The 12,505-nt window shown below is 47.2% G+C and overlaps 1 protein-coding gene across 1 annotated transcript in view; it reads right to left on the bottom strand.

Annotated features, from left to right (window-relative positions):
- The window catches only part of LOC139644461 (collagen alpha-1(XXIII) chain), a 118,478-nt gene that overhangs the window by 35,950 nt on the left and 70,023 nt on the right, over positions 1-12,505 (bottom strand). The window lies entirely within an intron of this gene.

The following is a 12,505-nucleotide window of genomic DNA, read 5'->3' as shown; positions in this document are numbered from 1 at the left end:
CAGAACATTAAACTCACCACACTTTCAATGTAGGAATGAGTAGAGAGCAGCCGTGCATCACTTGCTATTTCACCGAGTCCGCTGTGTTGGCTGGCATCAAGCGTGTGTGAGTTGGCACAGCAGACACCACCTCTCGTGTCTGTCCTAATGTGTGTGTGTGTGTGTGTGTGTTGCTCCAGTTGTTCAAACACACTGTCCCACGAGCGACATGCTGTCAGGACCATCTGGCCCTCCACAGGTGTGCAGCGCGAACACACATTCAGACGGTAGAAAGTATTACAAAATGACAACAAAGACCCCATGACACTCACTGAACCAAATGTACTGTATGATTCCCACCCATGCAGAACAAAATGGGAACTTCGGGCGCGTTTAAGACCGATCGCTCTCGTCGTCCTGGCCCTCCGGCGTGCTGTTAGACCGAGGCTCAGGTTCATCGGAGCCCGTTCCTCGCTGCCTGGCCGAGATCCAGCCACCGAGGTCTGCTAGAGTCGTGAAAGCGGCAGGAGGGCTGTGGAGGAACCGGGGGGATGATGCGGCCGGCGAGAGGGTCGACCTAGATTCACAGGCCTCACGCTGCTACGAGACCATGAATCACTACGCCTCCGTCACTGATTTACGTCAGTGTCCGCCCTGGTAATTTAGGAGAGTTCTGGCTTGCTTTACACGATGATATAACTGATCATACATGGATGCACAGTGAGAACGTCTACTCCTGTGCCTCCTCGACTCAAAAAAACACTTTCAACTTGCTTCCCCATGCCCTGCAACCCTTCTCTAGGTAACACTTCACCCCCGTTCTCCCTCTTTTCCTGTGCCCATCCTCCCTCACTCACCGCTGGCCTTGTAGTGAAATAAGAACCATACTGGGTACCGGTCCTGATGCTAACTGGTTGTGGCTGCAGACATGTTTTCCCCATCGTCATTATTGGAGTTATTGTAGCCGCCTAATCACTTCCTGACTCTGCCAGCCCTTTCAAAGAGACTTCAATCATGCTCCTCCACCTCCTCCTCATGTCTACCTCTCCCACTTTCATCCCTCTTCCCCTCCTTTTTGTAGCAGGAGCTAGGCTATTAATGACTTTGGAATGAAAGTATACTAAAAGTTTGGACACACCTGATTGAATGTACCAAGTTTTTCATTCTCTTAAAGCCATTTTGATCTAAAGGCTTATGCTTAAATGCTTGAAATTTGTTTCTTAGACAAATACAAATAGTGAAGTTGATGCCTACGTATGAATTTCTTTTCAAAGCCTTTGCCAAGGCAAAGGGTCGCTGGTTTAAAGAATCTAAAATATAAGATTTGATTTTGATTTAATACTTTTTTGGTCACTGCATAATTCAATTTGTGTTATCTCATCGTTTTTATGTCTTTACTATTATTCTAAAATGTGGAAAACAGTAAAAATAAAGAAAAATGTGTTTGTCCAAACACTGGTACTGGTAGTTGACTGGTAACTAACTGGTAGCTAAAAAAACCCCTCAAATCTAAATAATTTTACTCATCAAACATCCTTACACTTTCAAATGCCAGACACATGCATACACACATACATTCCAACAAGCACACATACACACACACACACACACACACACACACACACACACACACACACACACACCACCCCAAGCACCCCCAGCTTATATTAATAGTCTCCATATTCCCTAGTGGGTTCCACTTCCCCTGCTCCAGCCCCCACAGCCATAAACAGCAGCATGGAGCTGAGGCCTCTGTGCCGTTGGCCTGGGCGTATCCCCGGGGGTTTGGGGGGGGGGGGTGTATAAGGGAGTGGCAGGATGAGGAGGACAGACAGTGGGAACAAGATGGGAGGGACAGAGGATGAGATGTATACTGCACTAGGAAATGAGAGGAGAGGAAGAGTCCAGCATGAAATATGATAGAACAGGGATACATGAAGGATGGAGGAAGTGAGCCGTACAAAGATGAAGATCTTTGCAATCCTTTAAAATCCTTCTACCTTGCAACATGGCCACCGGGTATTTAGTGGACATTTCTACAGCGTGTCCTCTAGCAGGGATATGCATTATGGGATGTGGGTCACCACGGGCCCTGCCTGCTCTACCTTTATTTGAGACATAAAAGGGAGCCATCAACATGCCGACAGGTCGGTCGCCAAGGCTGAAGGAGCGGGCGTCACAGTGACTGAAATGGGGGCGAGTGATTGGTCCTGAGTGGCAGATTTGAGGGGGAACGGGGTTGGGTGATGACAAGCTGATGTAGGGCTGGATTGACTGGAGGAATTAATGGGAAAAACAGCAGCACTGGAGAGCAGAGGGGACTGGGGCAAAATGTGTGTGTGTGTGTGTGTGTGTGTGTGTGGCAGTAGCTCAGATTCCCCTTCCAGGAGAGAGCACTGAGCACATATCTGTGTGTAAAAACAAACATAGCAACAAGTGCCCAGACAGACACAGACAAACACACACACACACATAAACACATGCATACACATGACATAGAAGGTTAGGTTTCAGCCTTGACTTCCTATGTCGCTGGTAAGATCTGTGACACACCAGTGAAAATGTCATATGAGCACACCAAGACAGCACCAGTGTGTACGTCAGAGAGAGAGAGAGAGAGAGAGAGAGAGAGAGAGAGAGAGAGAAAGAGAGAGAGGGAGAGAGATCATGTTTTACGTGAGCAAGAGGTGGTATGTGTGTACCAACACAGTGAGTACAAACTGTATCATAACCTTGCTCCCTCCTTTCTGTTCTTTCTAAAGGTCAGAGGTTATCAATGTCTAAAGCGTTTAAAGGAGCATTTCACCACTCAAAGACAAAACAAAACCCTGAGTGGTCGGTCCACTTCTACAGCATTAAAGTTAAAGCAGATGAGAAGATGGCGAAGGACAGAAGGGATTGAACATTGAAAAAAGAAGGCAGATGAACAGACACAAAATATAATGGATAAGTGGGGAAATGACAAAGGAGGGAGGAGGTCTTCTTCCTCTGTGAGGGAGCAGAGTGTCCTTCACCGTTATAGGTGCTGAAATATCCCCAAAGAGAGAAAGATGGACCTCCACAACTGTCAAACCACAACGGAAGGAAACAACATAGTCACACATCCTCACTGCGCTCATAGATCTCTCTGTGAGCTTTACACACACACACACACACATACAAACAAAACTGGATGCGTGCGAGCCCACTGAGCATCAGCTGTCATGAATATGAATATGAGTGTGTAGAGAGTTCCCTGGGAACAGCCTGCATGATACACAGGGCACACACACACACACATACACACACACATACACACACAGAAGGAACTGCAGTTGAACTTTGCAGACTGCGGATAGCTGTGCATACATGTCGCCTGAAGCTCTGTATCTCAAGTTAACCGGTCTTCCCTATGTGAGGCTGGAAAGCATGCAGGCCAGGGTTTGACTGGGAGCCAGCTAGCAGGCCATCCCTCCCCTAGGACTATGTGTGTGTGTGTGTGTGTGAATGTCAGAGACCTGGGACTGAGAGAAGCAAACACATGGATCCTAGCCCAGATCCAACATCCCCCATTAGACTTCACATGGAATGGTAAAGGCAGCGACTGGAGAAAGGCCTATACCACTAAAAATCACAGTCCCACGCACACACACACACACAGACACACACACACACACACACAGATTCCCATAAAGACTCAAATGTATATACTCTCTGGCATGCTCAACTAGCTTGCTGACAAGAGATATCGACCAGAGTGAGGTTGGAAACAATTTCTCCATCAACGCTTTTACTGGTTGTGTGTATGTGTGTGTCTGTTAAAGGCCAGAGATACAGAACCATTCTCTCTCTCCCTGTCTCTCCCTCTATATATATATGTGTATATCTATCTATATCTATATCTATATATATATGTATCTCACTCTCACTGCACTCTGCAGTGGTGAGTGTTACCAATCTGCACCCTGCATCTAAACTACTTTTGGTCTTGAGTGTGCAACGGACACAAACACACTCACACATGCGTGCACAGACACACACACACACACACACACTCTCTCTCTCTCTCTACCGTCTTCCTCTGGTCTGTCTGTTTCTCATAGCCGTGCCTCGTCTTGATTTAGCTACTGTGACATTTCTCACAAACAAAGTGCTTCCAGGGAACAAAGCGCTGGATTGGAGAAGCACTGCCCCCCCCCCCCCCCCCCACACACACACACACTCTAAGGCCCCGCTTTGTTTAACCCAACAACTGGGAGCAATAAAGAACCAAATGAAAATAGCAGAATGTGATACTCCGTATGCACAACCGCAGGACTTACGTCTATCCATCCATCTATCCCCCCTCCCCCCCAACAGGGGAAAATTTAATTTAACTTGGAAAGGAAGAGAAAGGTGGTGTGTGTGGGGGGGGTGTAAGTAGTGTGGGTCAATTTTTTGCTTCCACATTAGCTGGAGGCAGCGTACCTTCCACCGCACCTCCACTCTCGCTAATATTCCCCACTTTAGAATGGTATTCCGAAAATCCCAGAATCCCCTTGGATCTGCCAGGTTGCTCTAATCTGGGCTTGGCTGGGAACGGCTGGGCTTGGAGAGGAGCTGCAGTCTATCAGCACGCAGCCATACACAAAAACAAACAACAACCTCTGGAGATTTGTTCATAATCAGCATGTAATATACAAAATGCATGCTGGGAAGACAGACAACATACAGCCAGAGAATCGGGCCAAGTTTTGACTGCAAACGAAAAAACTACTTTACTCTACAATTACAGAGATGCTGACCAACAGAATCCAAAGTTTTGAGTGAGGAATTATTGATTGACAGAAATAACAGAAATAATAAGTGTGTTGTTTTAATATTTGACATGCACTGAATTGATTTGAGGAGTCCGAGGTCAGACTTCCAAGTCAATTGGTGTTATGATTGGCGTGTGTATCCTCTAAGATCTAATCATTGTCTGTGAGCATCCGCCTCCTTTGCTTCTGCTTGTCTTTGCACGGATGCGGACAGCTGTTAAACCTCTTGGTCTGAAACAACACTACTCCTCCCTCGATGTCGCTCGGCCTCTCATCTTTTCCCTCCATTTCCCCAACTTTCTCTCCTGCGAGATGGAGGACACATGCTGTGGATGTAAACAGCAACAGAGAGGCTGAGAGAGGAAAAAAACGGTTGTGATTCACACGGTGGTGATTCATTCTCCAGCTGCCCTCCGTCTCTCCTGGGTCAGCTGTGGTTCAGTGGTTCAACCGCGGTTCACACCCATTCTCAGAAAGGGCATGATCAGATAACCAGCATCAAACCGGAGCGAGCCTCTATCTAAGATTCTTCTTCATCCCACCAAATCTTCCTCTGTTATCCATGCAGATTTCTCAAAGACCTACATGTATGCAAGCTGTTTATTTATCTGTTATCCCATAAGCTTGTAGACCAACAGCAGTGCTGGTGAGGTCTTAGTAGCCTTTGCTCTCCTCCTATACCAGACTGGGCTGTCCTACACTGGATGTACAGAATATTAGGGACGCCTTACTGATATTGAGTTGCAGCTCCTTTTGCACAATCCACATCTCACTTGCCTTACAGCTTAAAAATCCTTCATTAACTTATCTGCTTCTCTTTATCACCATCTTCTCCTCTGTTATTGGTAGAGATTTAATAAAGGAAATCCATAAGGGATACTGGCTTTTAACTGGATTCACCTCACCAGTGTGCTTTATGAAAAGAGTAAATGCCCCTAATATTTTGTGCGTTCAGTATATAATCTTGCAAAGGTCTTCTGTGATTGGGAAATGAAAAGCCTCCCTACCAAGTTGACCTGTTTCACTTTCAGCATCAAGTGTTGCGTGACTGGGGAGTGGACTTCTCATAACTGGGCATGTGAGAGTGTATTTGTGTGTGTGCATGTGCATGAGAATGAGCGCCTGTTTCATGCCCATGCAAGTGTATTCAAAATAGAGAGTTTTCCTGACACGCTCTGACAAGGCTGAGTGACACTGCCATAAACACGTGTGTGTGTGAGTATGTATGCATGCTCTTTCAGCTGCAGGGTTGTTTTGGTATTTAAGTCCGTTGCATTATTCATTTGGTCCTAATGAGCACCATAAAAGAAAAGCAGATCCAATTGGCTCTTCGGGCCTTCATTTATTTGGGTTGCTATAATCTCTTGACAGTTCATTTGTGTTTTTGGTGTAACCGAGTGTGCTTCTGGAAAAGTTTCATTATGCATTTATATTTGCTTGTGGGTGTGTGTGTGTTTGCAAATGAGCGAGCGGGGTGAAAGGAGGAGACTCCGGAGTTCTGCATCAAGCCCATTGTTGTGATGTCAGGCAGGTGGTTTGCGTTGAGTGGCACGGCGGTGGTGAAAGGCTGCCTGGGTAGTCAGCGTGTGTCACAGCTAATGAGAGCTGAAGGCAGAGACGGGTCCGCCCCACACAGAGAGACAGACGCAGTCAAAACAATGAGAGCACACTAGCAAAACAGAGCCAGCAACACCGGGGCACAGCAAATGAGAGCGGATCACAACAAAGTGGACTAGAGTGCAAGATTTCAGCAGCAGGAGACAAAGGCTTGGTCTCCAGCCACAAACGCAGGTACTGCCAGCTGTATTTACACGCTCAAAATGAGGCAGAGAGGCCGGTGTGCGGATAGTATATGTTGAAAGTTTGGGTGTGTACCTGTGTTTGGAGTTTGCTATGTGCTCAAGCGAATAAAAGTGTAACAATAGTGTGTGATTTGAGTCTGTGTGCGCTTGTCTGAATTGTGTTGGGTCCTCTTTTTAAAAGGGGGCCCTTGCGTGACACTTCTTTAAATGAGTTGACCCCAAATAAACATACTCTGCTCAGCTGCTAGGGAATCACATGCATGTGTGCGCATACACACATGCACACGCACACACACACACTCACACTCAGATGTGTGTTTGTTGATGCTGGACATGTTGGTGTTTATGGGAGAGGCTTGGCCTTCTGCACCATTCAGACGGGCTCCTGGGTGGTACTTCCATTAGTAGGGCCGTGATATGGACAGAGGGAGGGAGAGAGAGAAAGGGAAAGAGGGAAGCAGGGTCTGTAACCACAGACATTGGAATTTAGGCACTCAGGAGACTTTATAGGCGTACAAACACACTTGCACGCGAATGAGCAATCCCCACACACACAAACACACACGCACACACCCTTGCAAGTACGGCTTCTGCTTCAACTTGGAAACAGACAGAAGTGGCAGCACATTTTTCACGTTACCATCATAGAGCGGGCTTGGGGAGGTGAGCATGTGAGATTTAAGGAAGGTTAGACTTCCTGGGTATCGACAAACCTCCTGTGACCAATCGCCACCCTCAGATGTGGGAACCCATATCGAATGGGGAGATGTAGTTGAACCGGAGGCGGGGGACAACAGCTAGGTGCGGTGACGAGGTGAGAATGAGGCCTGTGTTTGTAGATCAGATCAGATTGGGGCCACCGGTGCTGCTGGGACTTCCAGGAAGTCTGGAGGTGTGAAATCCAGTCCTCAGGGAGCATAAACACGAGGGTTAACACTGGCACACATGTAGGGGGAGTAAGAAAATACATAGGTCACCTAGAAGGAGCTTGGCCCTAAGCAGGGTGCGGCCAACAGCGAGATTATTGTCTTGGATTACCAAAGTGCCAGAGTGCTGTATATTTCCTTTAAGGGCCTTTGGATGAAGTTTTTGAAGTTGATACTAAAAATAAAAGTATTAAGACTCTCTAACGTGGCGAACGTCAACAGCATCAATGCGTGCAGTGGTAATTTCACAAGGATATTTTGAAGTGTCGGTTTCGTCCACTGCCAGTCTATGTCGAATGGTGGTCTCTAACGGGATAAAACGCTCTTTTATCTTTGTGTCCTTTATTCATTCATAAAATGTGGTTCTACTTCCACGTTCTGGAACATGTTAGAGCAAAACCGGAGGGGTGGGCAGGGTGGGGGTGGGGGGGATAGGGCTCAAAGTGTAAAGGAATAAAGAGAAAAGTGCACTAATCACCATGACTCTAAACTAAAACTGGGGAGAACTGCAGTGTGTTTGTGTGTGTGTGTGTGTGTGTGGCTGTGGCTGTAACAGAAGACATCGTGTGGGGCAATGTCTGGGCCATGGTTGAGGAAGCATGGTGTGAATGTTCAAAAGGGAGCCTTACTCCAGCTAGCCTCCTTCCCCGACACTGACAGCGATTCTGGAAAGAATTCCACCCTCTGCCTTTCCCATGGCTTTCTCCAACCAAACCCAGTCCTGCTCTCCTCCGCAACTTCTGGCAAATGAAATCTAATTCAAAATCTCCACCGTTATCCCCAAGTCTCGTTCTCTCTTCTCCTTTTTCCACAGGTGTCCCACCCCTGTTGCCCTTAGCCCTTACTAGCTAGCTTCTTGTTCTGGCTCCCCTCTTCTCGTCCTCACATACCTGAAACAGACAGGCTAATTTACAGCCTCTTCAGGACGCCAAGGTGAGGCCGTGGAAAACTCAAAGCAGCCGGCCGCACACCCAAAGGTTTATGGGTAATGGGCGACAGGGCGCTGGTGGTCCCGAGGCCGATTACACAGTCGTGACTTGGCGTGGAGCGACGCAGAAGAGCGGAGCCATAAAACACTCTAAACTGACACGCCAAACACTGTTGCTTGCTACATAGGGAAGAGATGAGGGCAAGTTTAGGAGAGTGGTGATGGAGACAGAGTGAGTTACTGCCCAGTGGACCTCTGCAGGCTTGTATACCGCTTTAAATGACATTACACCTATGATGCTTTTTTCCCCTGTGTCCTACTATTTTATTTGCATTTCATTTGTGTAACCTTTCTTTTCACACCACCCCTTCACACCACCCCTGGCCTTGAACGCACTCTCTGAGTTAATTCCCCGACCCCTCCATCCCTAACTTACCTCTCTACCTTACAAGCTGCAGTCTATCCTCAGTGAACCCCAGCACCCCACGTTTTCTCTGTACCCCTAAACCAGCCCTGACGTACCTGGCCCGATCCATCCGCCATGTGCCAATACTCAATGGGCTCTGGTCTGGTAGTAATTACATCCCAGTTCATAGCACGCTGCTCTGCCAACCCATTCTGGCTTAAGCAGAAAACCCTCATGATTATAATGCCATCTGATACATGTGGATCAAGAATCAATGGCTGAGAATCAGCGTTAATGTGGAATTACAAGCCCCCAGCCGGTCATCACTGACGGATGTGATTGAGTATGCGGAGTAGGGCCGAATGAGGAGAGCAAGCAGTGCAAAATCAGCCCCATTCTTGACCAGGGGCAAGGTTTGGCACATGTGATGTTATTTCGGAAGCAAACAGTAAATCACTCTTCGATGATTGAAATAGAGGATTTAGGACAAAGCGACTGGTCTGTACTGTGGACTTAGGGACGGACTGGCAAGAAAATATCCATACCGGAAAAATTTCACATGGCTACTGTGAAATTGTGGATATCGTAAATCACTCTTCGATGATTGAAATAGAGGATTTAAGACAAAGCGACTGGTCCGCACTGTGGACTTAGGGACGGACTGGCAAGAAAATATCCATACTGGAAAAAATTCACATGGCTACTGTGAAATTGTGGATATCGGCACAGCATAAATCAATTCAAAACCCATTATAGAGCCATTGAAACAAGGGTGAGTCAGTACATCTGCACTCCAGGGGGTCTTGGCTCGTTGAAAACAAAACCACACATCCACGTCCACCAGCATGTACATGCACATAATATTCACACACACACACAGGACAAACTTGTGCACACACATACAGAGGAACTCTCAGATGTCGGCACATACATTAACATCTCAGTATTGTACTTCCACATAAAACCTTGAACTTCTAGGCCTAGTCCTGGCTATCAATTAATGCAATAGATATATTATTAATATAAACCCGATAATCTATAGCTATAGATAGCAATCAGCCTATCAATATGTTGTAAATACTGGATGACTCTCACTATCTTTCCTCTGTCTGTCTGATTGACACCCAGGCGTGTCAGCCACAGCAAGACATTACAGAGAGCAGAGAGCATGCTGGGATGGCATGATGAGAATGAACATCTGGGATGCATGGGTTCCTCCCTCCTTCCCTCCCTCCCTCCCTCCCTCCCTTCCTTCCTTACACCTCCCTGACACCTGACTCCCAGAGTCAGGTGTCAGGAAGGTATTTATTGTGTCTGGTAACAGGTTTTATGTGTATTTCAACTTAACTGAATCACACTCAATAAATTAGCTATGTCATGTCAGTGGCCAGCGCAGCCTGTTGGGACATGAATTCACTCCGTCACTTACGTCAATGCTGGCACTCCTGTGGTCAGTCATAAACCCATTGGGATTTCAGTATCAGGACTATCATCTGCTTCTTTCAAAGGCTTTGGTGGCTTTACACGTACAGGTGTGTGTAAGGAAGAGAGCATTTCACAGTGCTTACAGCTATAATGCCATCACCGCAGGGTTTTCAGATGTCACTCGCTCTCTGTGCTGTGATGTTACTGATGTAAAATACACCGAGCCCCCTTTCACCACCGCATGATTGGAGGGCTAGAGTGTAGTGTGTCTATGTGGGTGTGTGTGTGTGTTTCTTTCCAGGGGGCTCCCTATTGCAGCTACTCCTGGGGCAGGTGCAGACTCGCCCCTCTGTGAACTTTATGGAAGGAGGTCATGCGTCACCTTATCCGATTGGTGGCTTCCAGATTTGGTCCAATCAGCCGCTCAGGTTTCAGGGGTCAGAGCATGGCTGGGATGGCTGTCGAGCCTAACACACTCACTGATAGACTGGGATCAGTGTGATGTTTCAGCCTGTTGTGAGTTTACATTTAGCCTTTCATGTTGCCGCAGCATCTAACATTGTCTTCAATAAATATCCGGCAAGGTATCTGGAGTTCTGCATTTCTATGAGCAAATGGCGATGCCTGAGTGAGCGCCACTGTGTGGATTTGTGCCTGAGTGTATTTAAAATTGGGAGTGTGTATCTGAAAGTGTGTCAGTTTGTGTGTCTGTCTGACAGCTGCGGGTATGATAGATAGCTGACACAGCTGATACGTCTGATAGTGTCCATGTGCTGTAATGAAAGCTAAACACAGCTGGGAGCGCATGACAGAGGTATGTGCCATTCTTCCCTACTGACCAATCACATCTCAGTATCAGCATTCATACCACAGTGACCTTGCAAGAGGGTCAAGAGGGAGCACGCAGGCAAAAGATAGTGGACTACAGCTGCAGAGAGAGAGAGAGAGAGAGAGAGAGAGAGAGAGAGAGAGAGAGAGAGAGAGAGAGAGAGAGAGAGAGAGAGATATGCACAGACAACCATTACCCCCATTTCACTCGACACACGCTCATCTAACGCCTCATCCAAAGCCAATCATGTCACCTTCATTTGCCCCTACACATGTTTCCTATCTCATGTAATGGGATTTATCCTTTCCTCCCAATGCGAACGCTGACCAGCCTCCAGCTCTCCTGCTGTACCTGGCAGGTGTTCACTGCTGCCTCTGGCCCACAGTCCACCCTCACTCATTCCTCCGCCTGCCAACAAGTGAGCCAATAACAGCGGAAAATGGAGGGAAAACAAGACAGCGACACACTCCGCATCCTCTTGGCTGCATATCCGAGTTTGTCTGAAGCACTCAGTCTGAACGATACGAGAGCGGAACATCTTTTATCGCCGCCGCTCACTGAACCAAAACCCAGGAAGCAGACCCAGCCCAGCCCCAGCCCCGGGCCCAAAGCTGGCACACGACCGGAGGTTTGGAACCACCCCGGGGTGCCGGACCAGAACCAGGGCCGGCTTCAGGTTTCAGCACTCCTCTGCCAGGTCAAGTGGGAGAAAACCGCATGTGGCCGCAACGCCCCTCTGACCAACAGACAGGTTCTTGGCAGGCCAGAGTCCCTGTTCATCGTGTGTTATGAGTAAAATGATACATCGGTACAAGAAATAAATTTGCGGCCACTTCCAAGTGATTTAGGGCCTTTAACATCAGATCCAAGTGGTAGCGATTTCAAAATGTTTCATATTTTCATTCCTGGGATGGGGGCTGCCTCATAAATCGGTCAAAGGAAGGTTTATAGTAAACCTAACTACCTGGGGTTTTCCAACAATGGAGCCTTTGTGTGCATGCACCTGACTGTAGCTAAAGCAATAGGAGCTTAAACAAAACCAAATATGGTCAAATGGCTCTTTTACAGCACTTCTCCCCTCTTAATCAACCTAAAACTGTTAAAGACATTTCTAAAAGTCCATTTTTACCAGCTACATTGTTAGAGAAGATTAATGTGCAACAAGGAATCCAGCGATTTCAGACGACAAACAAAAATTCACTCTGCTTGTTTTAGTAAGCGTAAAGGCAACACTCATTAGATTTTGGCAGGGAGCGGTCGACAGGACCCAATTATCTGCTTGTCACAGAAGCTAAAGCGGAGGAGCAGCAGGTCAAATCTAAAGCACCTGTTTATGGCAGAGCAGCACAGATGAATAACAGGCATTGAAATTTATAAGCGCACCTGGTGAAAGTGTGACTGACTACCAGTCATTTCCAGCCTTAGAGGCAGT

The sequence above is a fragment of the Centroberyx affinis genome, unplaced genomic scaffold, assembly GCF_046629955.1.
Source record: "Centroberyx affinis isolate AG114_WGS23_722 - 3 ecotype Tasmania unplaced genomic scaffold, CSIRO-AGI_Caff_v1 ptg000743l_1, whole genome shotgun sequence".
Lineage (NCBI taxonomy): Eukaryota > Metazoa > Chordata > Actinopteri > Beryciformes > Berycidae > Centroberyx > Centroberyx affinis.
Note: the sequence above shows the minus strand (reverse complement) of the source record. Positions and strands in the feature narration are given on the sequence as shown.